The sequence below is a fragment of the Lycorma delicatula genome, chromosome 2 (assembly GCF_047948215.1).
Source record: "Lycorma delicatula isolate Av1 chromosome 2, ASM4794821v1, whole genome shotgun sequence".
Lineage (NCBI taxonomy): Eukaryota > Metazoa > Arthropoda > Insecta > Hemiptera > Fulgoridae > Lycorma > Lycorma delicatula.
In genome coordinates, this window is record NC_134456.1 from 2,755,604 (window position 1) to 2,768,838 (window position 13,235).

The 13,235-nt window shown below is 32.3% G+C and overlaps 1 protein-coding gene across 19 annotated transcripts in view; it reads right to left on the minus strand.

Moving 5' to 3' along the window:
* The window catches only part of LOC142320422 (uncharacterized), a 137,706-nt gene that overhangs the window by 105,639 nt on the left and 18,832 nt on the right, over positions 1-13,235 (minus strand). For 15 of the 19 annotated variants that reach the window (XR_012755380.1, XR_012755383.1, XR_012755382.1 and 12 more), the window contains exon 2: positions 11,232-11,350. The exons of the other annotated variants lie outside the window; for them this stretch is intronic. The gene's annotated coding sequence lies outside the window, so the exon portion shown is untranslated. The remainder of the gene's footprint in view (positions 1-11,231; positions 11,351-13,235) is intronic. 19 annotated transcript variants of the gene reach the window in all.

Below are 13,235 nucleotides of genomic sequence, written 5' to 3' on the forward strand. Positions count from 1 at the left end.
CTTTTAATTTTCATAAAAATTTGACCGCTGCCTTGAAAAGGTCCAGAAAAGGGTTTTCTGGAGCAGCACCCCCAGTAATTTTAAGTACGAGTCGCCACTGTAATCGATGCTTGACTAAACCCTATTTAATCTCTACATAAACGAGCCTCAAACACCACCCGGTTTAAAGAAAAATAAACAGATCTAAAAATGATAAACATTATAATGATCTGTGTAAAGACAGAGAATAAATTTAGAAAATTCATTTGAAAATCTACTTTTCCAGTGAAAAAGAAAAAAGAAGGTATAAACCTGAATAGATGGACCGAAGAAATGTGACATTTGGGAAAGCAAAAGAAATCAAAATTTTTGAAACGCGATCCTTAGTGAACAGAAGGTAAAGAATAAAACCCGTATTAGTTACTTCGAAACCCACCCACCACCCGTTCAGAGATTTTATTAATTTTTTTTTTAACTTGAAAATAGTCTTTTTGTATTCCTCTAAGTTATGGTACTCTTTCGATTAAAAACTTCAGATTTTCTCCATGAAGCCTCCCTGATGTACTTGTGTCATACAGGAAATATCTGATCTGGACACCACATGACTTCTTTGTACGCCTATTATATTACATATACATGTTTTTTTTAAATGAAAATTACATAAAATCTTACTTCATTAATAACTTCCGATTTTTTTCATATATATATATATATATATATATATTATTATTATTATTATTTATTGTAAAATTATTATTATAATCAGAGGTTAATAATTATTAATAAATCAATATATTTGAATAAATAACTAAATATGTATATGAAATCAGTTTTGAACCGATGTGCCTTCCCTTTGTAAGATCCAAATATTTCATTAATTAAACTTTCATTGAGGTATAACTATGAAACCGATGAAAATAAATACCGCTTATGAAAGATATATCGTTGGCAAGCTCTCGATGAGGACTTATTATTGCAGTTAAGAAACCTCAAAAATCCAAACAAAAATTGGTTTTCGGGCTGTTTTGTACATTTTTGGTCCGCTTGATTGCAATCAAAACGAGAGGTACAATTAGATGTTACAACTGTTCTAAACTCAAAATTTCGAGTTTTCGAGTTATACGAGACGTACAGAAGTCACGCCGAAACTAGTCAAAATGAGATCGGGGATGATGAAAATGGATATTTCCGTTAAAATCTGAAAACCGACGCTTTTCGCGATTACAATACTTCCTTCACTTCGTACAAGGAAGTAAAAATTAGACCGTTTTGTAGCAGAGACATTTTGACAATCTAAATTCTCTATGCCTAATATTTTAAAAAATTTTATTTGAGGATTTTTTATAACTTTTACGTAAGACCGATATGTAAATTGTATTATATAATTATTTATTTAAGGTGTTTCTAAAAAGATATTTGTTTTCCTAGATAAATAATTTTATATTATAATCTAATCTAATGAAATTAAATTAAACTGTGTTAATCCTTCTTTTTATTAATAACTGTTAACGGTAAATTCGGTATTTTATTCATCCCTTACTTAACAGGTAATTACTAGGGGTAGTTACCAAATTGGCTATTTTGTAAAATCTAATTTTATATTATTCGATTATTATAGAATTTTATTTTTACTTATTGTTGCGTAACCGTGGAAACAAGAATTACTAAATAAATATAATACAGTAACAAGTTTGTGCTGGATTTCTACTGCCCGATCTAGTTTGAACTCTGCTAGTAAATACTGGACAAGATCGGACTGGGCTCTTTGGACAGAAATTACCCGATATGCAAGGATCAAGGATCAAGGACTCTGTAGTCAAGAAAGTTACCGTGATATTTTGTTTTTTTGAAAAAGCCCCCAATTTCCACTCCCACGGTCCGATTTTTCCCATTAACGAACTCGACCGAGAGTTTGGGTCGGTATATTTTATTTATCAATTTGAAAGTGATCGGCTCAAAATTACGGCAGTTACGTCCACAAAAAAGTGAAATATATATCAACTTTTAACCTGACTGTGGTTTTGGGGTCTGGAGGTTATGAAACGCGAAGATATATCGAAATTTTCCGGAAGTCGAATCATGATACCCGTTACAATAGGTAGCTTTCTTTTAAAATCCATCTAATAGCAAAAAAGTTATTTTTACAGTAAATTTTGGCTTTGCAAAACACGGCTTCGTTTAACCGTTTTTGAGTTTTCAGCTGTAACTAATCGAAGAAATTCAGTTTTTAAGAGCTTAAGTTTACCTTCTCTTTTTCCTGTTTAGCCTACGGTAATTAACCTTTCAGATATTATTTCAAAGGATGATATGTACGATTGTAAATGGAGTGTAGTCTTCTACAGTCTCAGGTCGACCGTTCCTGAGATGTGCGGTTAATTGAAACCCGACCGCCAAAGAACACCCGCGATCTAGTATTCAAATCCGTGTGAAAATATCTGACTTTACTAGGACTTGAACGCTGAAACACTCGACTTCGAAATAAGCTGATTTGGAAAGACGCGTTCACCACTAGACCGGTCCGCTGGGTTCTATGAAGTTTACCTGGTCCTACAAAATTGAAAACTGATTTTCACCACCTACGAATGGCCGCCAGTTTGTCCAGTGTGAGGTGCAACGGGATGCTTTTATGATATCTCTCTAAATAATCGTCAGATTTTCAAGATTCGAACGGGGTATTTGTTAGGCGATTGAAGGATAACTTTGGCATGCATCACGTAAACTCTCGATCTAACAGATAACGGTTAATCGGAAACGTTATCGAAAAATGAAAAATTATTTATTTAACCGTGCAAATAATAAATAATTCGTACGGTGCTGCATTTCTCATTATTGAAATCGAAGACGACATATCACGAATTATACGTAAACGCCAAACCAAAACTACTGAAAATTTTTGTTAAAAATTCTTCTTACGTTCTTGTCACTGCAAACTAAGAAAGATTTTGAAATGAAAATTATTTTAGGCGCGTTGTAGGGAGATTTTGGGATAGACTTTCTACGGGAAAAAACGAGCCGACTCGTAACCAAAATTATCACGAGACGATAGAGCTACATATGTTATAAATATGTTAGTTCTCACAAAATACAACAGATGGCGCTGATGTGTGATCGCGTACTTTTAAAATAGTTTAATATAAGTTTTTTTTTTTTTTGAAATTGTTGGTTTTAGCTAATTTAGAGATGAAATACTTTTTAACGATTAAAAATTAGTTTGAATCGCTAAAATATTTATTTTTATCATTAATAACACATTTTAATTAAATAAATACTTGCTTAATAATTTTTAACTCTGCTCAAATAATGTCACGTTAATTAACGCCATCTCTTGCATTTTAAGAGAACTATCCAAGACCAGCACTGTACAATGTATATTGTACATTCTAAAAAGAATGCAATAATTATACTTCCACAAAGTATTATACAAAGAACGGTGCGTTCTTTGTATAGTACCTACAGTACCGCCTATAGTACCTACAGAAGATTGTAGGTAAATTTCTAAAGTTTGTTTATCAGCAGTTGTAACCGCAACGTCAGTTCTTAAATTGTTGTTGCGGTGAGTTTAGCGAGTTACTATGTTCTCGGATAAAGACAAAGCAAAGTGTGTTTTATTGATGGCCGAATTAAAATCCGTAGTTTTAGTTCAACGTGCGTTTCGACGTGAATTCGGAAGAGATCAGCCACATAAAAATAACATAACGCGTCGGTTCAAACGATTCGAAGAAACCGGATCGGTTAAACAGAAATCAACCGGCAGACCGAGTGTACCGGACAAAACGGTTGAACTAATTAGACGATCGGCGATTAGAAGTGCTGGGAAGTCCATCCCCGTCGAAGCGTCGAATTAGGTATTCCAAAATCAACGGTTCACAACGTTTTACGTAAAAAACTGAAATTACACGCTTATAAAATCCAGATACTGCAGCCATTGAAACCCGATGATGGTGTAAAACGTTACAATTTCGCCGTTGAAATGTCGAACAGAATAAGTGAAAACGAAACATTTTTAGACGATATAATTTTTACAGACGAAGCTACATTCCACGCGAACGGGTGCGTTAACAGACACGATTCACGAATACGGGGCTCTGAAAACCCACACGCGATTCGCCTAAAGTTAATGTTTGGTGTGGCGCGATGAAAAGTCGTGTATAGGGCCTTTCTTCTTTGCTGAAAAAATAATTAATGGAGTCGCGTATCTCCACGTGTTAACCGATTATCGCTTTCCTCAGCCGGACGAACTCGAAAACATTCATCGACTTCATTTCCAACAAGATGGTGCTCCTCCGCACTTCAATGCATCGGTCACACGGACGCTTTGAACGAAAAATTTGGAGATCCATGAATAGACCGGCAAGGACCCGTACTTTGGCCTCCGAGGAGTCCAGACCTGACACCTTGCGGTTTTTTCTTGTAGGGGTACATCAAAAGCGTTGTTTATACGCAAAAAATTCGCGACCTAAACCGTTTAAAAACAGGATTAACGAAGCGATGACGACCGTTAACGAAGAAACGTTAACTGATGTTTGGAGAGAAGGCGAGTATCGTTTGGACATTTGTCGAGCGACTAAGGGCGCACATATTGAAATTTATTAATTATGTAAAAAAATGTTTGAGACGACAAATTTGAAAAATAAAAAACATAAACCGTAAGTAATTCTGTTTTAATTTAAACCGCGTTCAAAACCGCACCGTTCTTTTACGATAACTCTGTATATATATCGGCATAGTACACGCAACGCGTTAGATAAAGAATATATTTTATACGCCATTCGAGATATTCAAAAGAATAAAACTTATTTTTTTACATTTACAATTCCGAATAATTTACTTATAGTTAATTTACTAAATTTTAATATTATTAATTATATATTTATTAATATAATTATAAATTAAAAACATCCATTAAATTTATTAATAATATATATGAAAGAGGAAAAGGCATAGAGCGAGAATATATATACGCATATATGAGTGTGTAGTACTAGATTTACTAGTAAATAGGGTCGGTATAGTGGTAAACGCTTCTTCTCAACAAATCTGGTTGATTTGGAAATCGTGAAAGGAGAAAAAAATCTGGTCGATTTGGAAATCGTGAGTTCCATGGTTCAAGTCTTAGTAAAGTCTTTTTTTTTTCAATTAACCACATATCTCAGGAACGGTCGACCTGAGAGTGTATAATAAGACTACACTTCATTTACACTCGTACATATCATCCCCCGAAGTAATACCTGACGATGATTCCCCGAGGCTAAACAGGAAAATGAAGATATGATTTATCGCCGGCCTCCATGGCGCGAACGGTAGCGTCTCGGCCTTTCATCCGGAGGTCCCGGGTTCGAATACCGGTTAAGCGTGACATTTTCACGCAAGGTTATAAATCATTCGTCTTATTCATCTTAAAAACCAAAATTTGTGTAATATAAATAAAACAGTTTTTAACAAAGCGATAGCGATATCGAAAAAGGTAACGCATTACTACATTTCTATTATGAATATCTGTTATTAATTTAGAATTTTCTTTAAATATTCATAATAATAGGCGATAAACAACGTTTAAGCGTTCCACATAATAACCAAAAAAAAAGCAAAAATTTGTTAGAAAACTCTTACCCGGCCGATTTCATTTATTAAACTATTATTTCTATAAACGAGATAAATGAAATCGGACCGGACAAATTTTTCTATTTTTTTATTATTATACGGAACGCTTAAACATTATTTATTGTCTACTAGCAGACCCGGCAATGCTTCGCTCTTGCTAGATTTCACTATATATATATATATATATATATATATATATATATGGATTAAATGAACACAACTGAACGTTTGATAAAACATTAACAAAATTTAACCTTCTCCTTTTCCCATTTCTTTCCCCATTTTAATTTTTACCAAATTCCCTTTCTTTTTACCCCCTTTTCCTTCTCCCATTTCTCTTCCCTTATTTCCCTTTCCCCTCGCCTTATTTTTTCTCCTTTCTATTTCCTTTTTCCCTTTCTCTCTTTTTGCCACGCGTAAATCGGTTCAGTGGTTTTTTTTAGTCTATACTGGACATATATATCGAAACAATTGAAACGGAATCGTAAAACATTTAGTACAGCGTGTTTTGCTTTTACGTCCTACAGATAGCGCTTTTTTTACCTGTCACAGGTGTCGCATATTAGGTATATAAGAACACGCGCGTATTCGAACGTAACGTTGCGTCAAAATTTCAAAGCGATCGGTGAAGAACTTTCGGAGATTTATGATTTTAAACAAACGAACATTTACATTCTTATTTTTATAGATTATTTATATTTAACGTGTATTTTTAAACGGATTTTGATAATAGAAATGCAGCGTCTTACCTTTTTTGATATCGGTATCGATTTCTTAAATTTTGGTTTTTTAAGCGGAAGAAATGAGATATTTATTTCTTTTCCTGTTTAGCGGATGAATGAGGATGATATGTACGATTGTAAACGGACTGTAGTCTCGTACAGTCTCAGTTCGACCGTTCCTGAGATGCGCGGTTAATTGAAACCCGACCGCCAAAGAACACCGGTATCCACGCGATCTAGTATTCAAATCCGTGTAAACATTATCGACTTTGCTACGACTTGAACGCTGAAACTCTCTGCTTTCAAATCGGCCGATTTGGGAAGTCGAGTTCACCGGTAGACGGACCCGATGGGTCGAAGAAGAAAACGATATCTGCGAGACTCTAACCGTACGGTTTACAATTTCATTGTAATTTTTTTTTATTTATTTCTTCCGCTCACCTTTGACGTCACAACATATCAGACGATTACAACAGTTGCATGTCAGCGCTACACTAACGCTCCTTGCGGTTAGAGGGGGGTACTATTGAAACTGTAAACCCGCTTTGCCGGTAATTTATTTATAGCATTTTTTTTTGTGCTGAAATATGATTTTTCAATTTTCTTTTTTTGAAATATTATTTTTTAATCGTTAACAAATTTCCTAAGAAAATAAGACCTCGATTAGGCGAAATATCGACATGCCAACATAAAACGAAATATTTTTGCAAAAGTAGATCCGCTAGGTGACGCTGGGGTCGTGATATTTGGAAAAATTATACATATAATGAATATTTATGTTTGTGTGTGTGTGTGTGTATATATATTAGAAAAATTAAATGACGTGACAGAGGATTCCACTATGAAAAGTAAAACAGATTCCTTACTTGAGCACGCAATTAATTTTGAATTTGTTTTACTTACAGTTATTTGGTATGAATTACTATTGACAGTGAACTGTACAAAGACGTAATTGCGATTTAAGTTTAGTAACCGATCTTTTAAAAGGGTCGATAGATTTTTTTAAAGAATTTGGAGAATGGTTTTTTAAAATATAAAATGAAAGCAAATAATATTTATTAAAAAATTAATATTTCAAACGAATAAGAAAACGTAGACGTTTATTTGATTACGAAGGAGCAGGAGCGGACGAAATAAACTTCTACGTAAATTATTTCTTGACAATAACAGATCAAGTCATATCTTCATTACGAGTGAGATTTGAACAAATTGAAAATCATATTAATATTTTCGGTTTTCTTTATAATATTTCACTATTATTAACAATGAAAGACGACCGGCTTAAAAAGTTTTGCGTGGATTTATTTTTAAACTTAAGGCGGATAAAAATCGTGATGCAAATGGAACCGATTTATACGAAGAAATTAACGTTTTTTGTTCGGTCTGTACTAATGTTGAAAGTGAAACACCAATACGGTGCTTGAATATGAGAAATATTCACGATTTTTTTTCCAAATCCGGCCGTTAGTTTAAGAATATCGTTAACGATTCCGATTTAAACAGCATCAGCAGAATGAAATTTTTCTAAATTAAAATCGATTAAAAATTATTTACGGACAATAATGTGACAAGAACGACTAACAAACCTGACGCTTTTATCTATTGAGCACGAAATACGGTAAAAATTAAATCGCTATGATTTTATAAAAGATTTTGCTGAAAAATTAATATTTCATAAAATAGTACGAACGAAAGGTTCATTGAAAAAAAATTAAGATAAAAATAAATAAAAACAAAGATCCAATTTTAAGAAAAGTTTTTTACACTTTTTGTTTTATAATATCCGCAATTTTATTTAAATACATTTTTGAAAAGTTAATTGTTTTACTTATTATTTTTACTGAAACTTAGTTTATTTTTAGAAAGGGCCCTGCAATTCCAGATTTGTCCCGGGCCCCGCAAAGGCAAGGGGCGGCCCTGTGTATGTCTATATAAAAACATATAAATTATTTATTCATCGCTTTATATTTATTTGGAATTGCTATTCAAATTTTTTACAGTTTTCAAACCTCTATTTTTGGATAATTTTGGATCGATACAATAAAATGATTTTTTTTAATAATGCTGAACCGTTTTCACATTGTTATTGCGATTGTTCAAATCAATGAAAATAAAAACTCAAATACTAATGGATGACTAGAGATCGACTAGAAAAACCGACATATGAACTAGATCGGTATTAATTTCATCTTTACTGTAGTGAAAAAAAAGAGTTTCATTCGTGAATATCGAGTGCTTTATTTGATGAGAATTTTGAAGTTGTTTTTTCATAAAAATAAAAAGAATCTTATTATTAATAGTAGAAGAATATACACGTGGAAAAAGCCAGGCGATATGCAAGGTATAAGATAGATTATATCACGGTTAAGCAAAGATTTAGAAATCAACTAGTCGACTGCAAAACTTACCTGGAGCAGACATTGATAGCGACCATAATTTTGGTGATAATGAAATGTAAATTGGGATTTAAAAACCTGAAGAAAAGGTGTCAGATGAATCGGTGGAATTTAGAGAAGCTTGAGAAAGAGAAGATTTTTGAGGAGGACATCGCAAGAGATCTGAGTAAAAAAGATAAGGTAGAATGTTAAAAAGGAAATTATTAAATCAGCAGAAGCGAACTTAGGGAAAACAAAGAGAACTGGTAGAAAACCTTGGGTTTCAGACGATATATTGCAGCTGATGTAGTGATAAAGAAAGTAAAAGGAACTATAGACAATTAAGAAATACTGTAAACAGGAAGTGCAAACTAGCGAAAGAAGAGTGGATTAAAGAAAAGTGTTCAGAAGTGGAAAGAGAAATGAACATTGGTAAAATAGACAGAGCATACAGGAAAGTTAAGGAAAATTTTGGGGTACATAAATTAAAATCTAATAATGTGTTAAACAAAGATGGTACACCAATATATAATACTAAAGGTAAAGTCGATAGATGGGTGGAATATATTGAAGAGTTATACGGAGGAAATGAATTAGAAAATGATGTTATAGAGGAAGAAGAGGAAGTTGAGGAGGATGAAATGGGAGAAACAATACTGAGATCTGAATTTAAGAGAGCATTAAAAGATTTAAATGGCAGAAAGGCTCCTGGAATAGACGGAATACCTGTAGAATTACTGCGCAGTGCAGGTGAGGAAGCGATTGATAATTATACAAGCTGGTGTGTAATATTTATGAAAAAAGGGGAAGTTCCGTCAGACTTCAAAAAAAGTGTTATAGTCATGATACCAAAGAAAGCAGGGGCAGATAAATGTGAAGAATACAGAACAATTAGTTTAACTAGTCGTGCATCAAAAATCTTAACTAGAATTCTATACAGAAGAATTGAGAGTAGAGTGGAAGAAGTGTTAGGAGAAGACCAATTTGGTTTCAGGAAAAGTATAGGGACAATGGAAGCAATTTTAGGCCTCAGATTAATAGTAGAAGAAAGATTAAAGAAAAACAAACCGACATACTTGGCGTTTATAGACCTAGAAAAGGCATTCGATAACGTAGACTGGAATAAAATGTTCAGCATTTAAAAAAAATTAGGGTTCAAATACAGAGATAGAAGAACAATTGCTAACATGTACAGGAACAGCAACAGTAATAATCGAAGAACATAAGAAAGAAGCCGTAATAAGAAAGGGAGTCTGACTAGGATGTTCCCTATCCCCGTTACTTTTTTAATCTTTACATGGAACTAGCAGTTAATGATGTTAAAGAACAATTTAGATTCAGAGTAACAGTACAAGGTGAAAAGATAAAGATGCTAAGATTTGCCGATGATATAGTAATTCTAGCCGAGAGTAAAAAGGATTTAGAAGAAATAATGAACGGCATAGATGAAGTCCTACGTAAGAACTATCGCATGAAAGTAAACAAGAACAAAACAAAAGTAATGAACTGTATTAGAAATAACAAAGATGGACCAATGAATGTGAAAATAGGAGGAGAAAAGATTACAGAGGTAGAAGAATTTTGTTATTTGGGAAGTAGAATTACTAAAGATGGACGAAGCAGGAGCGATATAAAATGCCGAATAGCACAAGCGAAACAAGCCTTCAGTCAGAAATATAATTTGTTAACATCAAAAATTAATTTAAATGTCAGGAAAAGATTTTTGAAAGTATATGTTTGGAGTGTCGCTTTATATGGAAGTGAAGCTTGGACAATCGGAGTATCTGAGAAGAAAAGATTAGAAGCTTTTGAAATGCGGTGCTATAGGAGAATGTTAAAATCAGATGGGTGGGTAAAGTGACAAGTGAATAGGTATTGTGGCAAATAGATGAAGAAAGAAGCATTTGGAAAAATATAGTTAAAAGAAGAGACAGAATTATAGGCCACATACTAAGGCATCCTGGAATAGTCGCTTTAATATTGGAAGGACAGGTAGAAGGAAAAACTTGTGTAGGCAGGCCGCGTTTGGAATATGTAAAACAAATTGTTAGGGATGTAGGATGTAGGGGGTATACTGAAATGAAACGACTAGCACTAGATAGGTTATCTTGGAGAGCTGCATCAAACCAGTCAAATGACTGAAGACAAAAAAAAAATTCATTAATAAAATTATGTCACAATTGTGTTTAACCTGCATCGAGTCAAGTTTTAATTACTAACCTGATAAATATTTAAATACGACAAGTGAATACAATTAACAACTGATCACTCAGAGCTTATTAAAATGAGAGCTCTATCAGTTAAAATATTTCAAACAATTTGAAAGATTTCAAAATATATTTCAAACATTACTGAAGTTTAAAAAAAAACTTTTGCCCTCACACATTAACCATTTATCATTCACACACAATTTAATAAGTCGGAATTAAAATCAATTTTTTATAACAGAACATACTGAAATAGCAACACACACACACACACACACACAAAGTAGTGAAATTAATGAGAGACTAATCCCTGTTTGTTATAATATCCAATAATTATAAATACTTACATGACCCGGAATAAAATTCCATTTCTTCTTCTGTCTTTACAGTGTGTAAATCATTTATTTCAAGTTCATTGGTTTTCATGTTAAGATTAAGCTGTGGTGAAACTTTATCACTCAGATTCCTTTAAAAATAACATAAAGAAATATCTTACAAAAACGTGAAAACTAATTATTATTCAATAAATAATTTTTTTTTATTTTGACTGGAACTTAATAATACCATAACATAATTATATCACATCATCATAAAATAAATTATTAATAGACAAACGAATTATAAGAGAAAAAAAAAGACGTGATTAAAAGCTGTACTTATTGTTTATATAAAATGTTTATATATATATATATCTGTGTGTGTGTGTATGTGAACCTCTGGGGTGGAGTTATAGTATCTCAGCCTTTCATCTGAAAGAATTTCCATTTTAAACCCCAGTGTAAAAGTTTTGGGTTTAAATGGTGAATTAATCATCAATCGGTTGATATTTCAACTGATCACATATTATTTTATTAAAAACTATTTTTTTCTGTTCATAGATGTTAGAACTGGACCGCAACAACATGACATACCTGGAAGCAGACTCGATAAAATTTTTAAGCGATGCACACCAATTACAACAAATTTCCTTATATAACAATCCTTGGGCCTGTGACTGTCAGTCAAAGGACTTCTTAAGCTTCATTCAAAATCATTTTGTAAAAGTAAGAATCGTTTCAGATTATTTCTTTGTCTCCAATTTTAACAATTATTACAGATCATGAAGTCCTAAAATACCATAAGTTACCTGCAGCAGGCTGTGTCGGTATTTATCTTACTAGTTAGTGATTTCAGACCGATTAGTTTATACTAGAGACCGGATTATATGCGACATAAAAAGTTTGAAGTATGCGTGCAAATATGCATGAAAAATGCTTAAAATATGCATAAAAGTGTCAAAATATACAACTTTAAATAATAATAAAAATAGTCATTTTTAACTTTATTTCAAAATCAGCATACAATTAGTAAGTAGTTGAATAACATATCGATAAATTCAATAATTAACAATTAGTTAATATTTTGTTACTTTTGTAAACACAAACAATCAGAGGTATTGTTTCGCTGCTGCTAAGTGTGCTCTAAGAGGCATGTCGCTAATAGGTTTGGCCAGCTACAACATAAGATTTCATTTATTAACAAGGTACCTCAATGAAAAATATTGTAGTAAATATAGTGAAAATATGCATCATCACTAGATTTTAAGGAAAAGTTGCTTTATAGGTACAGATTTTCAAAATTTCCGGCTTAGACATGAATCCCAAACCTATGGCGCATATGGAGAGTTAAAATAGAAACATACACTGCCTAGGAATATCTCTTTTCAAAAGAAATTTAACAAGGCAGCAAAATATACCGGTACTAAGTATCGATAAAGATGATCTCATAAAAGATTCAGATCCTAATTCATCCCCACCGGCAAACAGTTTCATCGACCAAACACCATCATTTAAACAAAATTTTGGCTTGGTCAGCCAAAATCATAAGTCGGTGCGCATAGTATTTAGCGTTTAGGTACCATAATTCTCAAATAAATTAAAAATAAGTAACGTACATCATTTAGAGAATGCTGCTCATATAAAATTTAAGATCTAAGATAGGAATTAGATTAAACAACTTTTTAAGTTTTATTTAAGTATATTTATAGATGTACTTTAGGAATTTTAGATTTAATCATTCGTAAAAATAAAAATAAAAGATGCAAAAATAAAAGAAAGAAAAATTTTACTTTACGTTAGTTAGATCTATCTATTACATATGTATAATAATTTATTAATTAGTTTTGTTAATCATAATTTTTAATATGATATCTTTATGATAAGCCACGTTTTTAGTATAGGCATTAAAAAAAAGTATACTTTTTTTTAATTTTATATTGTCAGTCTGCAAGTGGATAAATTAAACCTGACTGTAAGTTAAAAATATAAGATATATTCTTGTAATTTACAACTAAAATTTATTTTAAGACTGAT